Here is an 18,809-nt window from a genome sequence, read left to right as displayed (position 1 = left end):
CCACACATATATCTAGACTGGCCTGGGCCACTGGGCTCAATTATTAGCATCAAACCTAAGACCTAGTTTTGGGGAAGCAGTGTAGGTAACCCTGTTAAGCGCTGTTAAACCCCACTGATTTTCATCACAGAAGAACTACAAGTGGTGATCCTTTTACCTGGGGAGTAAGCTTCGGTTTGCTTTACAGCAATGGGGGGCTTGCTTCACTGAGTAAACTCTCCTCCTAGGATTAGGTGATTCACCTGTTGGAAGAGTTGCATGGTTGCTTCAAAGCAAAGCCACCGACTACCGCCAAGCTTACTCCTGAGTAATGCACGCCTATGAGCCAACCGTTTTTTCTAAACTAAAACCTCAGTAATCAGGTTAAATTACTGTGTTGGCACTTTGCGATAAATAAGTGGATTTTGGGTTGCAATTTGGGCACTCGGTCTCGAAAAGGTTCGCCATCACTGAACTAGACCATGACCACACAGCCCAGAAAACCTCAAATAGCCAGTTTATTAATATTACTATTATTAAAATTAATGAATTAGGAACCCTTTATGATTTGTTTTATGGTCTGTCTCAGAAAAAAGATATTAGTAGGGATGTATATTCCTCCTCCACAGAGCTCAACATATTGGACCTTCTTTATTGTAGAATGCTCCACTTGTCTTCCCAGCCCTGCTCCTCCCCATCTGTTTGAAAGTAAAAAAAAACAAAAACTTTTGGCATTCAGTTTTAACTATGTTCAGTAATGCACAAAATAATGGTTTTTGACAAAGGCAGCATATAAAAATGAATAATTTTCATCTTCGTTCGGGACTATATTCCAAGGCAGAAGCATACACTTTTCTCAACTGCTCTACCTCAACTAACCATACTAACATCTTTTTTTCTGAGACAGAGTATAGTCATAATTTCTTTAGGTCGCCAGTGGGCCTGCTTGTACAGCAGCACAAGACTACCTCCAAACTAACCTTCTTGTTGTTTATTGTTGTTGTAGCCTGACATCTGACTATTGTTATGTTTATTATAGGAGCAGCAGTGGCATAGGAGGTTATGTTTATTATAGGAGCAGCAGTGGCGTAGGAGGTTAAGAGCTCGTGTATCTAATCTGGAGGAACCGGGTTTGATTCCCCGCTCTGCCGCCTGAGCTGTGGAGGCTTATCTGGGGAATTCAGATTAGCCTGTGCACTCCCACACACCAGCTGGGTGACCTTGGGCTAGTCACAGCTTCTTGGAGCTCTCTCAGCCCCACCTACCTCACAGGGTGTTTGTTGTGAGGGGGGAAGGGCAAGGAGATTGTCAGCCCCTTTGAGTCTCCTGCAGGAGAGAAAGGAGGGATATAAATCCAAACTCTTCTTCTTCTTCTTCTTCTTCTTCTTCTTCTTCTTCTTCTTCTTCTTCTTCTTACTTCTTCTTCTTCTTCTTCTTCTTCTTCTTCTTCTTCTTCTTCTTCTTCTTCTTCTTCTTCTTCTTCTTCTTTAGCAGTAGGCAGAGTATCTTTGGAATCACATGGACCTCAGCTGTATAAAGTCAGATGAAGAGCAGATGTTCCTAACATTAGCCAATTATTTGGGCAATGTGTGCACTACATACCCCTGGGATGGTTCCCGAGGATGAGTTTGTATGAAAAATGTTGCTTATATAAGAACTTGCTGCAAGCTTTCCAGTTTGAGCACAAATATCTAGCTTTTAAAGACCATTTGTTGTTAAATGCCAGTGTTGGCACACAGTGCCAGATAAACACAACAGGGGTGACCTCACAAGAGGTTGAAGCGAGTTGAATCTCCAGAGATCCGCATTATCTTTGAAGCAGAACTTCCTGTATTTGACATGGCGCACAAACCTGTTTATATTTCCTACCAGGGGAGAAAAAGCAGCCATTCAAAACCTTCATAACAAAGGCAAAATCTGATCACACCTTGATTTCGTTTCGAATGCTGAAATAATGGATGATCTTGCCGCCTAATCCAATTTTTTTCCCTAGCGAACATGAAAAGGGAACCTATACTTTCAGGATTATTTGCCATTTAATCATCTGGAAAAAAAAAAGTTAATTAAAAATAAACATGTTTAGCTGTAGTCGTGTCTTGAGCGAAATTAACCCTCGCTTCTTCAAAATCAAAGAAATAATCAATCTTCATTAAAACTCAGCTAAATTGTAAACAGTCTATTAAGGAGATTGGCTTTCTTCTTGTTGCCGTTATATTGCAATCACGGGGCAAAACAGGAAATTCGATATGCAAAATGGCATTCCAGACTGTGCTACATAAGGAACTTGGGACATGGAAGGTTATTTGCAATGGTTAGAACAGTTTACGAAGAGGAGATATAAAAGCTGTGGAAATGAAAGAAATACAGGAAACACAGAGAGTGATGTTCAAGAGAAAAGGCACATTATATATGTGTATGTGTGTGTCTCTGTGTGTACACACACACACATACACATAATGATTGCTGATTCCATCCATTTTTGGGCAATGCTGGCCCTCCTGGCCTTTGGGTTGGGTGCCATGCATCTGGGCATGTATTTTTATCTGTAATGTCTGAAATTGCTGCTATAATGTATTTTAATGTATTTTAATGTTTTATTGTTATATTGTATTTATGAGACCTTATATTGTATTTGTTTTATGTCTCATTGTACACCGCCCAGAGCCCTTTGGGAGTTGGGCAGTCTATTAAGCCGAATTAATAATAATAATAATAATAATAATAATGATGATGATGATGATGATGAAGATGATGATGATGATGATGATGATGATGATGATGATGATGATGATGATGATGATGATGATGATGATGATGATGGTGGTGGTGGTGGTGGTGGTGGTGGTGGTGGTGGTGGTGGTGGTAATAATGATAATAATGATAATAATGATAATAATGATAATGATAATGATGATGATAATAATAACAACAACAACAACAACAACAACAACAATTAATTAATTATTAATAATGATAATAATGCTAATAATGCTAATAATGCTAATAATGCTAATAATGCTAATAATAATAATAATAATAATAATAATAATTAATAATGATGATGATGATGATGATGATGATGATGATGATGATGATGATGATGATGATGATGATGATGATGATGATTATAGGTAAAGGTAGTCCCCTGTGCAAGCACTGGGTAATTACTGACCTACGGGATGACATTGTATCACAACACTTACTAGGCAGACTATGTTTATGGAACAGTTTTCCACTGCTTTCCTCAGTCATCTGCACTTTATCCCCAACAATCTGTGTACTCATTTTACCAACTTCCAAAGGACGGAAGGCTGGCAGCCCAACCCAAATGGGAGGTGGCAGGCCATTGCACCGATGTAGCGCCACCAGGCTACTCCTACTTCCTGGAAGTGAGGGGAGGCTCACAAAATAGGAAAAGTCTCTTCTCTGCTGAGAAGTGTCAATGAGCTGCAATGTTGTGCCATCTTAAGTTCAATCTGTGGCCCGCTGATGTAACGCTCCCCTGACCACACCCCCAGGTGGTGCCCCTGAGATGCGGGCATGGCATCGAGCACAGCGTTCTGAGGGCCAGTGGGATCACCCCTTTTCCAGAGTAAGTGCCCCAGGGAAGGGTAAATCCGTCAGCACAGTGTGCACCACTCCCAAGAGTGGATTCATCTCCTCCTTTGGATGTGGCTCTGAGTCAATTTTGAGCCAGCTACCTCAATTTCCATTGTGATCGAACATAGGTTGTGAGCAGAGGTTTTGACTGCAGCATTGCAACTCACAACTGGGAGCCAAATTATGGGACACAATAAATATGTCTTGGTTCTATAAGGGGCTTGGACAGATTTATGGAGGAGAAGTCGATTTATGGCTACCAATCTTGACCCTCTTTGATCTGAGATTGCAAATGCCTTAGCAGACCAGGTGCTCGGGAGCAGCAGCCGCAGAAGGCCATTGCTTTCACCTCCTGCACGTGAGCTCCCAAAGGCACCTGGTGGGCCACTGCGAGTAGCAGAGAGCTGGACTAGATGGACTCCGGTCTGATCCAGCTGGCTTGTTCTTATATTCTTATGTTCTAAGTATGTGAAAAGGGGAGAGGGCAAATCTTGAAAACACATGGGGAAATAAATACATTTATCTGAATCTTTGCCTCTGCTGAATGGACATTCAAACGTGGATTTCAGCTTCCCTGGTAAAAGCAGTCCGTTGGATTTCCAGACTGAGATTTCTTGAGCAACAGCAGGTGTACGTATGGGCTTTCCAAAGAAGTACGCAGTTTGCAGCCATCGCCATAATAAAACCATGACTTCAGCTGCATAATCAAAATATTTTCTTTCTGTGTCTCTCCCCAATCCTAACTGTTTTCCAAGAGGCCACGCAGGATTAAATATTCATAAAGCCCTTTAATTTGGCCAGGATCTCACTGTGCCAAAAAAGAGAGAGGTAAAACTTGCTGGCAAAAAACCCCCAGCCATAATTACCCGTATTACACTTTGTTAATTGGTTGGTGGAATAGTCCTTTTAAAAATCGGAGTGTTAATTGGGAGCAGCTCATGAAAGCAAGTGACTAATTGAGTTGGCAAGAGCGGGATATGTGAGTTTCACTACTAAAAAGACAACAGTTACAGTGTAGCCCCAATTTAAAATGTCGGGTCTTTTTGAAAAAAGGTGAAGGCTTCATCGTTGGCTCCTGCCAGTTCAATTAGTCATTCAGTTTCCCGAACAGACCCCAATTAACACACATTTTTTTCCCTTAAAGTTATATTTCACTTTCCAGTTGTAGATCAGAAAAGGAGCCGTGTGCTCCTAGTTCGCTTTTGTCAATTTCACTCGAGCGTGCTGTTACTCTATGATCTTATATCGTTTTTATTAGCGACTGTGATAAAAAAAATTTTTTGATGGGATGGAATTTTTTTTGGTATCATGTACACCTTTAATGTTAAGCTGGAAGTTAATAGTTGTTTGACCGACAGCAGTTCGTTAATTTTGGCAGAAAAAATGGATTACCATGTGTGAGGGGGTACAGAAATGTACCCCAAGGGACATATGAGCCAACAAGCCAACTCCCAATGTAGTTCCGGATCGTTTTCAAGGTGCTGGTATTGACCTTTAAGGCTTTACGCGGCATGGGGCCCACATACCTACGGGACCGCATCACCCCTTATGTCCCACATAGGCCACTGCGGTCGGCAGCGGCAGAACTGCTGGTGATCCCTGGCCCTGCGACGATGCGGCTGGCCTCGACCCGGGCCAGGGCCTTTACGGCTCTGGCCCCTGCCTGGTGGAATGCTCTACCTCCAGCTGTCTGGGCCCTGCAGGACCTTGGTGAGTTCCGCAGGGCCTGTAAGACAGAGCTATTCCACCGGGCTTTTGGAGGGGCCGTCCGCGGTTCCACTCCCCCCCACTGAAATCAAAGCTGCCTGTCTAGACCACCTTGGTTGGGCCCTAATTCCATCTTGGGCCCTGCCTATCTCCTCCCCTTCTTTCTTCTTCTTTTTTAGCCTTTTAGATCGGGTGCCTGTGTGTGTATGTTCTACACAATTTAGTTCGTTTTAATTTATTTACTGTTATTAACTGCTGTTGTGTTTTAATGAGTTCAGTTTTTATGCTGTATTAAATTGCTGTTGGAAACAGCCATGTTGTGAGCCGCCTCGAGCCCTTTGGGGATGAGGCCTCCTATAAATGTAATTAATAAAAAAATAAATAAAATAAAGGATTCTAGCAGCCTCATTCAAACTCAGGGCCTGCAGGTTGTGGTATTGATGCGGTGCCTAATCGCCACTCCCATAAAGGCTTCCCAGTGGAATGGGAAGACTCAAAAAGCATCCCCACCACAGCAACGCCCCTATTGGGCAGAATAGACTGAGGGCCCTTCCGCACATGCAGAATAATGCACATTCAATCTACTTTTAGATAGGAGCAGCAGTGGCGTAGGAGGTTAAGAGCCCATTTATCTAATTTGGAGGAACCGGGTTTGATTCCCAGCTTTGCCGCCTGAGCTGTGGAGGCTTATTTTGTTGCCGTTGTGGATTTTTTGCCCCTATGTGCATCACTTTTCATTTTGCTACATTGAACTGCATTTGCCATTTCTTAGCCCACTCACCTAATTTATCAAGGTCCGCTTGGAGCTCTTCGCAATCCTTTGCGGTTCTCACCACCCTACATAATTTGGTATCATCTGCAAACTTGGCCACCACGCTACCCACCCCTACTTCCAGGTCATTTATGAATAGGTTAAAGAGCACTGGTCCCAAATGATGTCTCCCCCTCGATAATGGCCTTCCAAGTTCAGTTCCTTGGATGACCGTTGCATGACCATTGTGCGCAAGCATGTGCTGAGGATGGTATTTGGACACGTTCCCCCACGCAGGCAGCTCCCGGGCACACTTGGAGAAAGATCCAAGGTATGATTGCACATACTCTGCCCCGAATGTCGTCAGTAGCAGAGTGAGCCATTCATGTCAAGGTTGGGCTAAACTTCTGTTATTACTCTTTGTCAAAAGTAGTTAGCGCCGGGATCCCCTGTGGAGACATTCGTCCTGATTTGAAATGTCATTACAGAGTGTGACACAGAAGAAGAACATGCAAAGCTATTTGCCTGAGGATATTACATGCCTGCTATTGTCACCGCTCCATCTAATGGCATTACCTGAGATGGTATTCAGGTGTACTTGTCACTTACATTTTTTCTCGTAAAGAAGCAGTGGTTCAGAAGCCGGATAGAACAAACACACGTGCACAGACACTCGGGCTGGGGGAAAACTGGAAAACTCTCCGACGTTCAATTGTTCCCCAGATTAAAATCAGAGGCGAGGCAGGTGGGAGAGGGCGAAAGGCTGCCTTTGAAGGCACGGCGGAGTCTTCAGATTGCTCTAAATAAGGGTGACAAACAGCGGGAACTGCAATCGACAAAATTAATCGCTGTGTCAGAAGAGTTGTCACGGGCAACTGTGAAACACTTCACAGAGAAGGAGGGCACAGTCCGGAGGTGTGGTGTAGTATGTTGCCATAACAACAACCCACCCTCATTTTTTTGTGGCTGAAATAAAGGTACGGCACCACCAACTTGCCCCTGGATAGCCCATGCTCACATTATCTCATCAGATCTCGGAAGCTCAGTAGGGTCAGCCCTGGTTAGTATTTGGATGGGAGTCCACCAGGATTCCTAGGTAGAAGCAGGCAATGGCAAACTGCCTATTTCATTGGTTGTATGGAGAACCCTACATGGTCACCATAAGCCAGCTGCAACTGGATAGCACTTTCTGCCACCAATGTAGTATGGGATGGTAATTTAATTTCTATACCGCCCTCCCCTGGAGGGCTCAGGGCGGTGTACAACACACATAATATAGGCAACAATAAGCAGTATTACAAAATCAAAACATCAGCAATCATGATAGAACAATACAACATTATGAAGAAGAAGAAGAAGAAGAAGAAGAAGAAGAAGAAGAAGAAGAAGAAGAAGAAGAAGAAGAAGAAGAAGAAGAAGAAGAAGAAGAAGAAGAAGAAGAAGAAGAAGAAGAAGAAGAAGAAGAGGAGGAGGAGTAGTTTGGATTTATATCCCCTCTTTCTCTCCTGTAGGAGACTCAAAGGGGCTTACAATCTCCTTGCCCTTCCCCTCTCCCACAACAAACACCCTGTGAGGTAGGTGGGGCTGAGAGAGCTCCGAGAAGCTGTGACTAGCCCAAGGTCACCCAGCTGGCATGTGTGGGAGTGCACAGGCTAATCTGAATTCCCCAGATAAGCCTCCACAGCTCAGGCGGCAGAGCTGGGAATCAAACCCGGTTCCTCCAGATTAGATACACGAGCTCTTAACCTCCTACTCCACTGCTGCTCCTATAATAAACATAACCTCCTACGCCACTGCTGCTCCTATAATAAACATAACAATAGTCAGATGGCAGGCTACAACAACAATAAACAATATTTCAAATATCAATAATCAACATAATCAGCATAATAATGTTGCATAGCAACAACATTTCATAACAGCATTTCATAACAACATTATATCGTCAGTAGCAACACTGATGACTACTGTCAGTGCAATGAAAACCACTTGACCCCTATTCAGAGTGGGTTCAGGTGTTTATTTTGAGTTGTTTATCAATAGAATTCTGACCCACTGGATTCATGACAATTGAAGAAATTAGAATCATAGACCCAAAGAGTTGTAAAAGACTTCAAGGGTCATCAAGTCCAATCCCCTGCCATGCAGGAACATACAATCAAAGCACTCCTGACACATATCCATCCAGCCTCTGTTTAAAAACCTCCAAAGAAGGAGACTCCACCACATTCCAAGGCAACTGTTGAACAGCTCTTCCAGTCAGGAAGTTCTTCCTAATGTTTAGCTGGAATATTATTTCCTGTACCTTGAATTATTATTCCTTGTATGAGTCTCTGAAACAGCAGAAAATAAGCTTGCTCCATTTTCAACATGACATCCTTTCAGATATTTAAACATGGCTATCGTGTCATCCCTTCACCTTCTCTTCTCCAGGCTAAACATCCCTAGGTCCTTAAGCTGCTCCTTATGGGCATGGAATCCAGACCTTTTACCATTTTGGGTGCCCTCCTCTGGACCCGTTCCAGCTTGTCAATATCCTGCTTGAATTGTGATGCCCAGAACTGGACACAGGATTCCAGGTGAGGTCTCACCAATGTAGACTATTACCTCCCTTCATCTAGACATGATAACCCTGTTGATGGAGCCCAGAATTGCATCGTACTGCTGACTCATGTTCAGTTTGTAGTCTACCAGGACTCCCAGATCCTATTCTCATGTACTTATCAGTACTAAAGATATGCAAACCCTCACCTCGATAACCCCAAACTAGCCTGATTGCATCAGATCTCATTACCTACCTACCTACCTACCTACCTACCTACCTACCTACCTACCTGCCTGCCTGCCTGCCTGCCTGCCTGCCTGCCTGCCTGCCTGCCTGCCTGCCTGCCTGCCTGCCTGCCTGTCGATCCGTCCAGGTCCGATCCCAGATCCCGTCGTCTAGGTCCGATCCAGATCAGTCCGATCCGTCGTCGATCCGTCCGTCCGTCCGTCCGTCCGTCCGTCTGTCTGTCTGTCTATCTGTCTGACTATCATCTCTCTCTCTATCATCTCTCTCTATCATCTCTCTCTCTATCATCTCTCTCTCATCTCTCTCTCTCTCTCTCTCTCTCTATCTATCAACAAAGAATAAGAATGTTTCTTTCTGTTTTCTTTAAATGACGCGGGGTTAACAATGGAAGAAGGCTGAAGTGTTCCATCCCTTTGAAGCACACTAAAATGTGATGTGATGTGGGATTTGACTCACTCTTGTCTAATCTACTGTTCAAGGAAGCCCAACTGATCTGACACTCTCCTGAGGGAAGAAGTCAAGAAGCAACACAGGAAGACATTAAGAAGACTGCAAAGAACAGGGGCTTAAGTCTCAGGATCTGATTTTCTACATAAATAGTTAAAACTTCGAGATAGGTTATTGTAGTTGCAATGGTTTCCCCCCACCCCCTCTTTTCAGCAGGTTTGTGTTTGTGATATTGCCAGAGGTGGCTGTTGCGTTGCCTGATCTGGATGGCCAAGGCTAGCCTGAACTTGACAGATCTCAGAAGGTAAGCAGGGTCAGTCCTGGTTAATACTTGGATGGGAGACCACCTCTGCCCTGATATGAATGAGCCAGGCAATTCTGATTTCATTAGCTCTCAGGAGCTAAACAAGCTTAGTACTTGAGTGGGTAACTCAAGTTAGGAGCAGCAGTGGCGTAGGAGGTTAAGAGCTCGTGTATCTAATCTGGAGGAACTGGGTTTGATTCCCCGCTCTGCCACCTGAGCTGTGGAGGCTGATCTGGGGAATTCAGATTAGCCTGGGCACTCCCACACACGCCAGCTGGGTGACCTTGGGCTAGTCACAGTTCTTCTGAGCTCTCTCAGCCCCACCTACCTCACAGGGTGTTTGTTGTGGGAGAGGGGAAGGGCAAGGAGATTGTCAGCCCCTTTGAGTCTCCTTACAGGAGAGAAAGGGGGGATATAAATCCAAACTCCTCTTCTTCCCTGTAACTCTGTTGGTCTGGTTGATACGGTCCTGTCCTTGATACTGGTGAGTTCAGTGATAGGAAAACATTTGACAGTCATACCCCTGAAACATCTGTGTCATATGACATATAGATAGGGCTGCCAGCTCAGGGCTACGAAATACCTGGAGGTTGGGGGGTGGGGTGGAACTTGAGGAGGATGGGGTTTGGGGAGGGATTTCAAATGGGTATGATCAGTGGTGTAGCGCCAAGGGAGTGGTGGGGCGCGATGCACTGGGCGCGCGCTGGTGTGGGAAGGTGTACAAGGTCATTCTGGGGCATGGCAGAGGCAGGTGGGGGCGTGGCGAGGGTACAAGGTGCACGCATGCCCCAGGTGCAGTCCCCCCTCTGCCTCCTCCTAGGTTACCAAACTCCTGGAGGTGACTGGCAATCTCTGGGGATTACAAATCATATCCATCAGACAGAGAAGAAGAATAAGAAGAGGAGTTTGGATTTCTATCCCCCCTTTCTCTCCTGCAGGAGACTCAAAGGGGCTGACAGTCTCCTTGCCCTTCCCCCCCTCACAACAAACACCCTGTGAGGTGGGTGGGGCTGAGAGAGCTCCGAGAAGCTGTGACTAGCCCAAGGTCCCCCAGCTGGCGTGTGTGGGAGTGCACAGGCTGATCTGAATTCCCCAGATCAGCCTCCACAGCTCAGGCGGCAGAGCTGGGAATCAAACCCGGTTCCTCCAGATTAGATACACGAGCTCTTAACCTCCACGTAGTATGGTATGGTAATTTAATATCTATACCGCCCTCCCCTGGAGGGCTCAGGGCAGCTCCAGCAGCGCTGAGTGTGCTTCAAAGGGATGAAACCCCTGCCACACACACACTGCCTCTGCCATGCCCCGGAGTGCCCCTGCTACACCCTGCCATGCCATGCCATGCCCCTGCACTGGCACGCCCCCAGTGCATCGCAACCCCCCTTGGCTCTACACCACTGATCATACCCATTTGAAGTCCCTTCCCAAACCCCATCCTCCTCAAATTTCACCCCTCCCCCACAACCTCCAGATATTTCCAAACCCTGAGCTGGCAGAACTTTTTCCATATGTCATATGACACTGATGTTTCAGGGGTATGATTGTCATCAAGGGGAAGGAACAAGTAGAGTTGCCAGATTTGGGCTGGAAAATACCTGGAGATTTGGGAGGGGGGGTAGAGCCTGAGGAAGGCAGGGGTTGGGGAAGGGGGGACCTTAATGGGGTATTATATCATAGAGTTCACCTCCCAGAGAGGTCATTTTCTCCCAGAGAGGAGCAGCAGTGGCGTAGGAGGTTAAGAGCTCGTGTATCTAATCTGGAGGAACCGGGTTTGATTCCCAGCTCTGCCGCCTGAGCTGTGGAGGCTTATCTGGGGAATTCAGATTAGCCTGTACACTCCCACACACGCCAGCTGGGTGACCTTGGGCTAGTCACAGCTTCTCAGGAGACTCTCTCAGCCCCACCTACCTCACAGGGGTGTTTGTTGTGAGGGAAGGGCAGGAGATTGTAAACCCCTTTGTAGGTCTCCTTACAGGAGAGAAAGGGGAGGTAGAAATCCAACTCTTCTTCTTCTTCTTCTTCTTCTTCTTCTTCTTCTTCTTCTTCTTCTTCTTCTTCTTCTTCTTCTTCTTCTTCTTCTTCTTCTTCTTCATCCTCGTCTTCTTCTTCTTCTTCTTCTTCTCCTTCTGCTCCTCCTGCTCCTGCTCCTGCTCCTCCTCCTCCTCCTCCTCCTCCTCCTCCTCCTCCTCCTCCTCCTCCTCCTCCTCCTTCTTCTTCTTCTTCTTCTTCTTCTTCTTCTTCTTCTTCTTCTTCTTCTTCTTCTTCTTCTTCTTCTTCTTCTTCTTCTTCTTCTTCTTCTGCTCCTGCTCCTCCTCCTCCTCCTCCTCCTCCTCCTCCTCCTCCTCCTCTCCTCCTCCTCCTCCTCCTTCTTCTTCTTCTTCTTCTTCTTCTTCTTCTTCTTCTTCTTCTTCTTCTTCTTCTTCTTCTTCTTCTTCTTCAGATGAACTGATCTCTGTTGCCTGGAGATCAGTTGTCATCCCAGGACACCTGGAAGTTGGCAGCCCTAATAACAGAGAAGCAACTTGATGTTATATAAAGAACAGAGCAACGCCTCACAGGATGATCTTGATGAAAAGGGAAACCGATCTGGCACAGCAGTGTGTGTTCATGAACCAAAGTGCTGGAATTGTCTCGACAAATTTTTACACCCGTCCACAGGATCCCATTGAAAGAGACAGAAACAGACACCACCTGACAACCGGGAAGAAAACGTTACAGGAAGTGTGCAGCTCATTGCAGTGTTTTGATAGTTCTTTGGCTTTCTAGCTGGAGGCTAGAAGAATCCCTTGAGACTTTGAGCACACGGATAAATACTTGCCAATCTCTTCTGCAGTCAGCAACTTGCAAACCAGTAATGGGAGACTGATGCTGGGGTGCACAGCCCAAACTTAAATAAGCCACAGGTTTGTTCTAACAGGAAGAAGAGAAGAAGAAGATTTTGGATTTATATCCCCCCTTTCTCTCCTGTAGGAGACTCAAAGGGGCTTACAATCTCCTTGCCCTTCCCCCCTCACAACAAACACCCTGTGAGGTGGGTGGGGCTGAGAGAGCTCCGAGAAGCTGTGACTAGCCCAAGGTCACCCAGCTGGCGTGTGTGGGAGTGCACAGAGCTAATTTGAGTTCCCCACAGATAAGCCTCCCACAGCTCAGGCCCGAGGAAGAGCTGGGAATCAAACCGGTTCCTCCAGATTAGATACCACGAGCTCTTAACCTCCTACGCCACTGCACTGCTCCTAGCAGCTTACAAACCTATTTCCCTTCCCCTCTCTCTACAACAAACACCCTGTGAGGTGGGTGGGGAGCTGAGAGGAGCTCAAAGCTGTGACTAGCCCAAGGTCACCCAGCTGGCGTGTGTGGGAGTGTACAGGCTAATCTGAATTCCCCAGATAAGATACACAAGCTCTTAACCTCCTACGCCACTGCTGCTCCTGTCGTAGGCATGCTAACCATATGATGTGCAGGAAGAGGGTTATGTAAAGGAGAATATTTTCTTCGTTTATTTAATCAAATTTATACCCTGCTTTTCTGCCCCCATAAAAATCAGCAAGAGGAAAAGGAGTCTGGATTTATACCTCCCCTCTCTCAACCCTACGGAGTCTCTTGGTGGCTTAGAATCACCATGTCTTGCTCTCCCACAAGAGATATTTTGTGAGGTAGGTGGGGCAGAGAGAGTTCTGAGAGAACTGGGATTAGCCCACGGTCACCCAGCAGACATCGTGAGGAGCAGCAGGGAAATAAAGCCAATTCACCCGATAAGACTCTGCCGCTGATGTGGAGGAGTGGGGAATAAAACCTGATCTTACCCACTACACCACAGGTGTCAAATTCGCGGCCCTCCAGATGTTATGGACTACAGTTCCCACAATCCCCTGCCAGCATGATGCTGGCAGGGGATTATGGGAACTGTAGTCCATAACATCTGGAGGGCCACGAATTTGACACCTATGCACTACACCATGTTGGCTGTTTGACCTTGACCTGTGTTACCGCCAGGAAAATGAACAAAATATTTTCCTGAAGTCAGGTTGCCTGGCTACACTGACTCCATGCCCGGACACGGAGACTTGTGTGGTTCAGAAGCCTCCATAAGGTTCACAGAGAATGTATATGTATGTTTGTGCCAATGCTGTATGATTTCCCTTGTGTTTGTGTCATTCTAGGATGTAATAAAAGCCCCTCTTAGTTGAGTTTGTGCCTGCAGTTTAGGATTTTAGTAAACCAAGGTTCTTCAGTTAGCTTAAGGTTCTATTAGTTTTAAGTAAGCCCTGCCAATAGGTATATGTCAAGTCTTGCCTATAAGTATAAGTATGTGTGTTTATCCTTTGAGTTTTTTTTCTTAGGTTTAAGTTTAGAAATGTTGTTTTTGAAATTTGTGTCTGATGGCCAAAGCAGTGGCCAGAAAGGTCTGATGTTAAGGGACGAGGAAGTTGGCTCTGGAATGCAGTTTAGACCAACGCCCAGCCGACTCTCTGATAAGGACAAAGACCCTCTTTGAACTTGCTAATCGAATCTGTTGCCAGCACCCAAGGGTCACCCAGCCGTTGGAAGACGTGCAGGGACTACCACTGGACAGCTGGAACTTTTCTTTGTTTCAGCAAAGTGAAGCGGGAGCCTGAGGGCATCTCTGAAGGAAACAGCCAGCTGATAATAGGATTAGCTGAGCGCGATAGCAAGCCCACCTGGATTTTAAAAGTGTAACTGTGGGCCACTCCCCACTCACCATAAGCCGCGGGGTCACCTCTTTAAAAGACACGGGGATCCTGGACGTTCCCCACGTCACCAGCGCCCACTGCGTAGCTGCCCGGAATTTGCCGCTCTCCCACCTCCTTGCCGCGTGGCAAATTAGGTCCTCAAGAAAGAGCAGCATTTTCAAAAAACCTGCGGCAAGTACCACCGGGCGCTGCTGGAGCTGAAGGGGCTGCTGCTGCTGCTGGCCCAGGAGGAGCGCCGTGATGCCCCCGCTGCCGCCGGACTCAGCGACGAGCAGAGGCTGACTGCTACAACAGCCTGGCAGGTCGGTGGGGGCCGCGGTGGGTGTGTGAGCAAGAGGGCGAGCGGGCGGGCGAGGGCCGGGCTGGGGGCACGCTTCTCCCTCGGCGCCCCTCTCGCCTAAGCCAGGGAGCCTGAACAGTGTGGGAAACAAATGTCTCCGTGGTCAAAAGCCACTGCGGGGTTGCAATTAGAAGAGGTAAGTGGGGAGTGGCCCTGTATCTGGCTTTTGAACTGTTTTGTATTGCGATTGGGTAACACCTGGACAAACCAACTGAATGTAGGGACTATCGTATGAATGTATCTGAATATGGATTCCTGTTGTATAATTTCTCATGCAATGCATGTAAACCCAGCCTCTCAGTTCCACCAGGCAATTAGGAAAGAGTAGTTGACTTCCACAAGGCGGGTGTTGCTAACGGCTACCTCAAGTTACCAACTGCTATGGATTTGGGAAGACTGCAGTATGTCGAAATTTCTTATTTCAAAAGACTTTGTGAATGAATTGTTAAACGGCCGCCAACTAGGCTGTGCTGGTCTTCCAGCCGTCGGAGAGAATTTTCGTTCCAGGCTGCACACTGTTCTGTCGTTCAGGTACGGAATGTTTTATTAATCGTCGACTTCAGTTGGAATGTAATTAAAAACAAAACAGTCCTTACGGGAGACAAGAAGAACAGCCGCTGCAAATCGGAGATCAACACTGTTCTCTTCCCCTTTCTGTTCGTGACTTCTTCTCTAAAACCGGACCGTTGGGAGAATCAGAGCCAGCCTCTGAGCAATGCGCTTTCATTAGGCTGGTGAAATTCAGAGTCCACTTGGGTCCCAATCCACACACATCGAGTCATGTTTAAGTAATCTTGACATTAGCAAAAATCCTGTCAATCAGATCTAGAGATCTATGAAACCGCTTCAATTATTTCCACCTTTCTTTCTTTCTTTCTTTCTTTCTTTCTTTCTTTCTTTCTTTCTTTCTTTCTTTCTTTCTTTCTTTCTTTCTTTCCTTCTTTCCTTCCTTCTTTCCTTCTTTCCTTCTTTCTTTCTTTCCTTCCTTCCTTCTTTCCTTCCTTCCTTCCTTCCTTCCTTTCCTTCCTTCCTTCTTTCTTTCTTTCTTTCTTTCCTTCTTTCCTTCCTTCCTTTCTTTCTTTCTTTCCTTCCTTTCCTTCTTTCTTTCCTTCTTTCCTTCTTTCCTTCCTTCTTTCCTTCTTTCCTTCTTTCTTTCCTTCCTTCTTTCCTTCCTTTCCTTCCTTTCCTTCCTTTCTTTCTTTCTTTCTTTCTTTCTTTCTTTCTTTCTTTCTTTCTTTCTTTCTTTCTTTCTTTCTTTCTTTCTTTCTTTCTTTCTTTCTTTCTTTCTTTCTTTCTGAAAAGCAGTATTGTATGTTTGGGACGTTCAGCCACAGAAACAAACATGTCATTTCTAAGACAGCAAAGCATTTTTGGAATGGTGTGTTTGCATGTCACTTTAATGTACGAAAACACTACAATTGGTTGAGCAGTGGGATCTTTTACACAGTGGTGCATTGTTTGTTTCCTGTACACTTATTTCCTGACCATCACCAAAGTCCCTGGATGGGGTACAATCACAAAACCACCTTAAGCAGCAGTGGCGTAGGAGGTTAAGAGCTCGTGTATCTAATCCGGAGGAACCGGGTTTGATTCTCCGCTCTGCTGCCTGAGCTGTGGAGGCTGATCTGGGGAATTCAGATTAGCCTGTACACTCCCACACACGCCAGCTGGGTGACCTTGGACCTTGGGGGGGGGGAAGGGCAAGGAGATTGTCAGCCCCTTTGAGTCTCCTGCAGGAGAGAAAGGGGGGATATTCTTCTTAAAAACTCCCTTAAAAACCATCCCTGTCCTCTCTCCCTTAAAACACATACTCATGCACCCCACATAAAGCCCACTCCAGCAAATTTCAAAAATTGGGATGGAGCTGAAACAAAAAGAGAGTTGGTACAGGTGAGGGCAGGTACCAAGAAAGGAAGCCCATGGTCCAGCTGCTCACTTTGAGTCCAGCCAAAGGTGGCTCAAGCATATTTGCCCCTCGACCATCTCTCCTTCTTTCTCCTACACAGAAGCAGCTGGTCTTCCTAGCGTAACACACCATTGGGAAGCTACCCTCACTGTCCTTTTGGCTGGGAAGTCCTCACTTACCATCTGTTGCCCTACCCTTCATACCCCGCTTTACTGGAATGTGGATTTCACATGATTTTCCTGCAATATGTACTGGCGAATGCCAACTGCCATATATTTGTCTGTGTGTAGCAGAATGTCCAGATATTAATACAGGCCAAAATGTGCAAAAAAGGTCTGTTAGCAAAATGGGATCATTAAAAGGGTTAATGCAGTCAGCTGAGAATGGAAGCCCCATGGACATACATCTTGATTACCACACCCCGCCAAAGTTCGCTAACACAAAGAACCTAGAGAACTCCCTGATACAGGTTTCTGCATTTCCTCTGCCTTTTAGAACCATTTCCTTAACAATCGTTCCTGATCCACTCAAAGCCTCAGCCAAATTTGAATACCTGGGCAGAGACTCCAAAGAGTAACTGTGTATAAGTCATTCAAGACTAACACTAACATTCAAGACTAACAATCAAGAAACAATGGGCTCTACTGTGCTGACATTTAGAAGACAATAGATGTGCTACTAATTAGCTCAGCCCAGCGATCCCAGCATGGAAACCCAAAGATCCAGGAAACGAAACTCACTTTCTCCCGCCCCAAATTGAGCAAAGGGGTATAAAAGCACAGCACACCCAAGTTGCTTGCTTGCTTGCTTGCTCACTCGCTCGCTGGCAGCCTTGCAGGCTTGCTGGCTTGTAGGCTGGTTCACTCCAGCTCTTTACTAGCTGAACCTCTCTTGGTCAAGTTGGTTTGAGCCACGATATCGTCCTTTGCTTGGATTCACATGCTGGCCATTTGAATCCTTGCCTTCTCCAAGAACTTCTCTGCAGAACCTAGGTAATGTGTAAGTCCCCTGCTCCCCCTCCTAATCTTTCATCCAAACCTATTTTTTCCTCCCTGCTTATATCTATTGGAAACTGTGTGTATGCTTCTTTATGCCTCACTACATGAATGTTTACTACCAAAACTTATAAATATATTTAAACTACAATTTGGTCTCCTTTGTATTCTCTGTAGAACGTTTCACAAGCCATTTTCTGGTATAGCTGTTACAAAGATCTCACTGCTAGCCTACCTCTCGCTGCCAAGCCGAGTTATTTCCCCCAGTGGTAAATGTTAAAAAGTTCTCATACTGTTAAGCTAGCGTAACACATCACTTTAAGAACAGAAGAACAGAAGAACAGAAGAACAAGTCAGCTGGATCAGACCAGAGTCCATCTAGTCCACAACTCTGATACTGGCAGTGGCCCACCAGGTGCCTTTGGGAGCTCACAGGCAGGATGTGAAAGCAATGGCCTTCTGCAGCTGTTGCTCCCAAGCACCTGGACTGTTAAGGCATTTGCAATCTCAGATCAAAGAGGATCAAGATTGGTAGCCATAGATCGACTTCTCCTCCATAAATCTGTACAAACCCCTTTTAAAGCTATCCAGGTTAGTGGCCATCACCATCTCCTGTGGCAGCATATTCCAAACACCAATCACACGTTGCGCGAAGAAGTGTTTCCTTTGATTAGTCCTAATTCTTCCCCCCAGCATTTTCAATGGATGCCCCCTGGTTCTAGTATTGTGAGAAAGAGAGAAAAATTTCTCTCTGTCAACATTTTCTACCCCATGCATAATTTTATATACTTTCTGCCTGCCTTCACTTTTCCACGGTGATCTGGTAAGAGGCATGGTGATCTGGTGCTTTTCCTTGGTGATTTGGCAAGAACACTTGCAAAAGCTGCCACCAGAAAGAGATAGGGTAACCAACCTGTGGGTGAGTCTGTAACTCAACAAACAGCATCTTAATTACAAACAAATATACAATTAAAGTCTTGCTCTCTCTTTTTTCCTTTTGGCAAAAAATGTAAAGTCGTAATATGTGCGCAGATTGCACACTTCTCAAGGTAAAAAAATTTTTTGTATGTGTACAGGATTTCAGAGGCGGAACCTGTACTTTGGAGACAGAACCTGCAGTTTAAAGCTGGACCCAGCCAGGCTGCAGAGTTTTCAGTGCTTGCCCTAGGTGCTGTTTTTTCATAGGCCCCTTCCGCACACGCAAAATAATGCATTTTCAAACCACTTTCCCAACTGTTTGCAAGTGGATTTTGCTATTCCACACAGCTTCAAAGAGC

The sequence above is a fragment of the Sphaerodactylus townsendi genome, linkage group LG02 (genome assembly GCF_021028975.2).
Source record: "Sphaerodactylus townsendi isolate TG3544 linkage group LG02, MPM_Stown_v2.3, whole genome shotgun sequence".
Classification (NCBI taxonomy): Eukaryota; Metazoa; Chordata; class Lepidosauria; order Squamata; family Sphaerodactylidae; genus Sphaerodactylus; species Sphaerodactylus townsendi.
The sequence above is the reverse complement of the archived record's forward strand: the minus strand, read 5'-3'. Positions refer to the sequence as shown.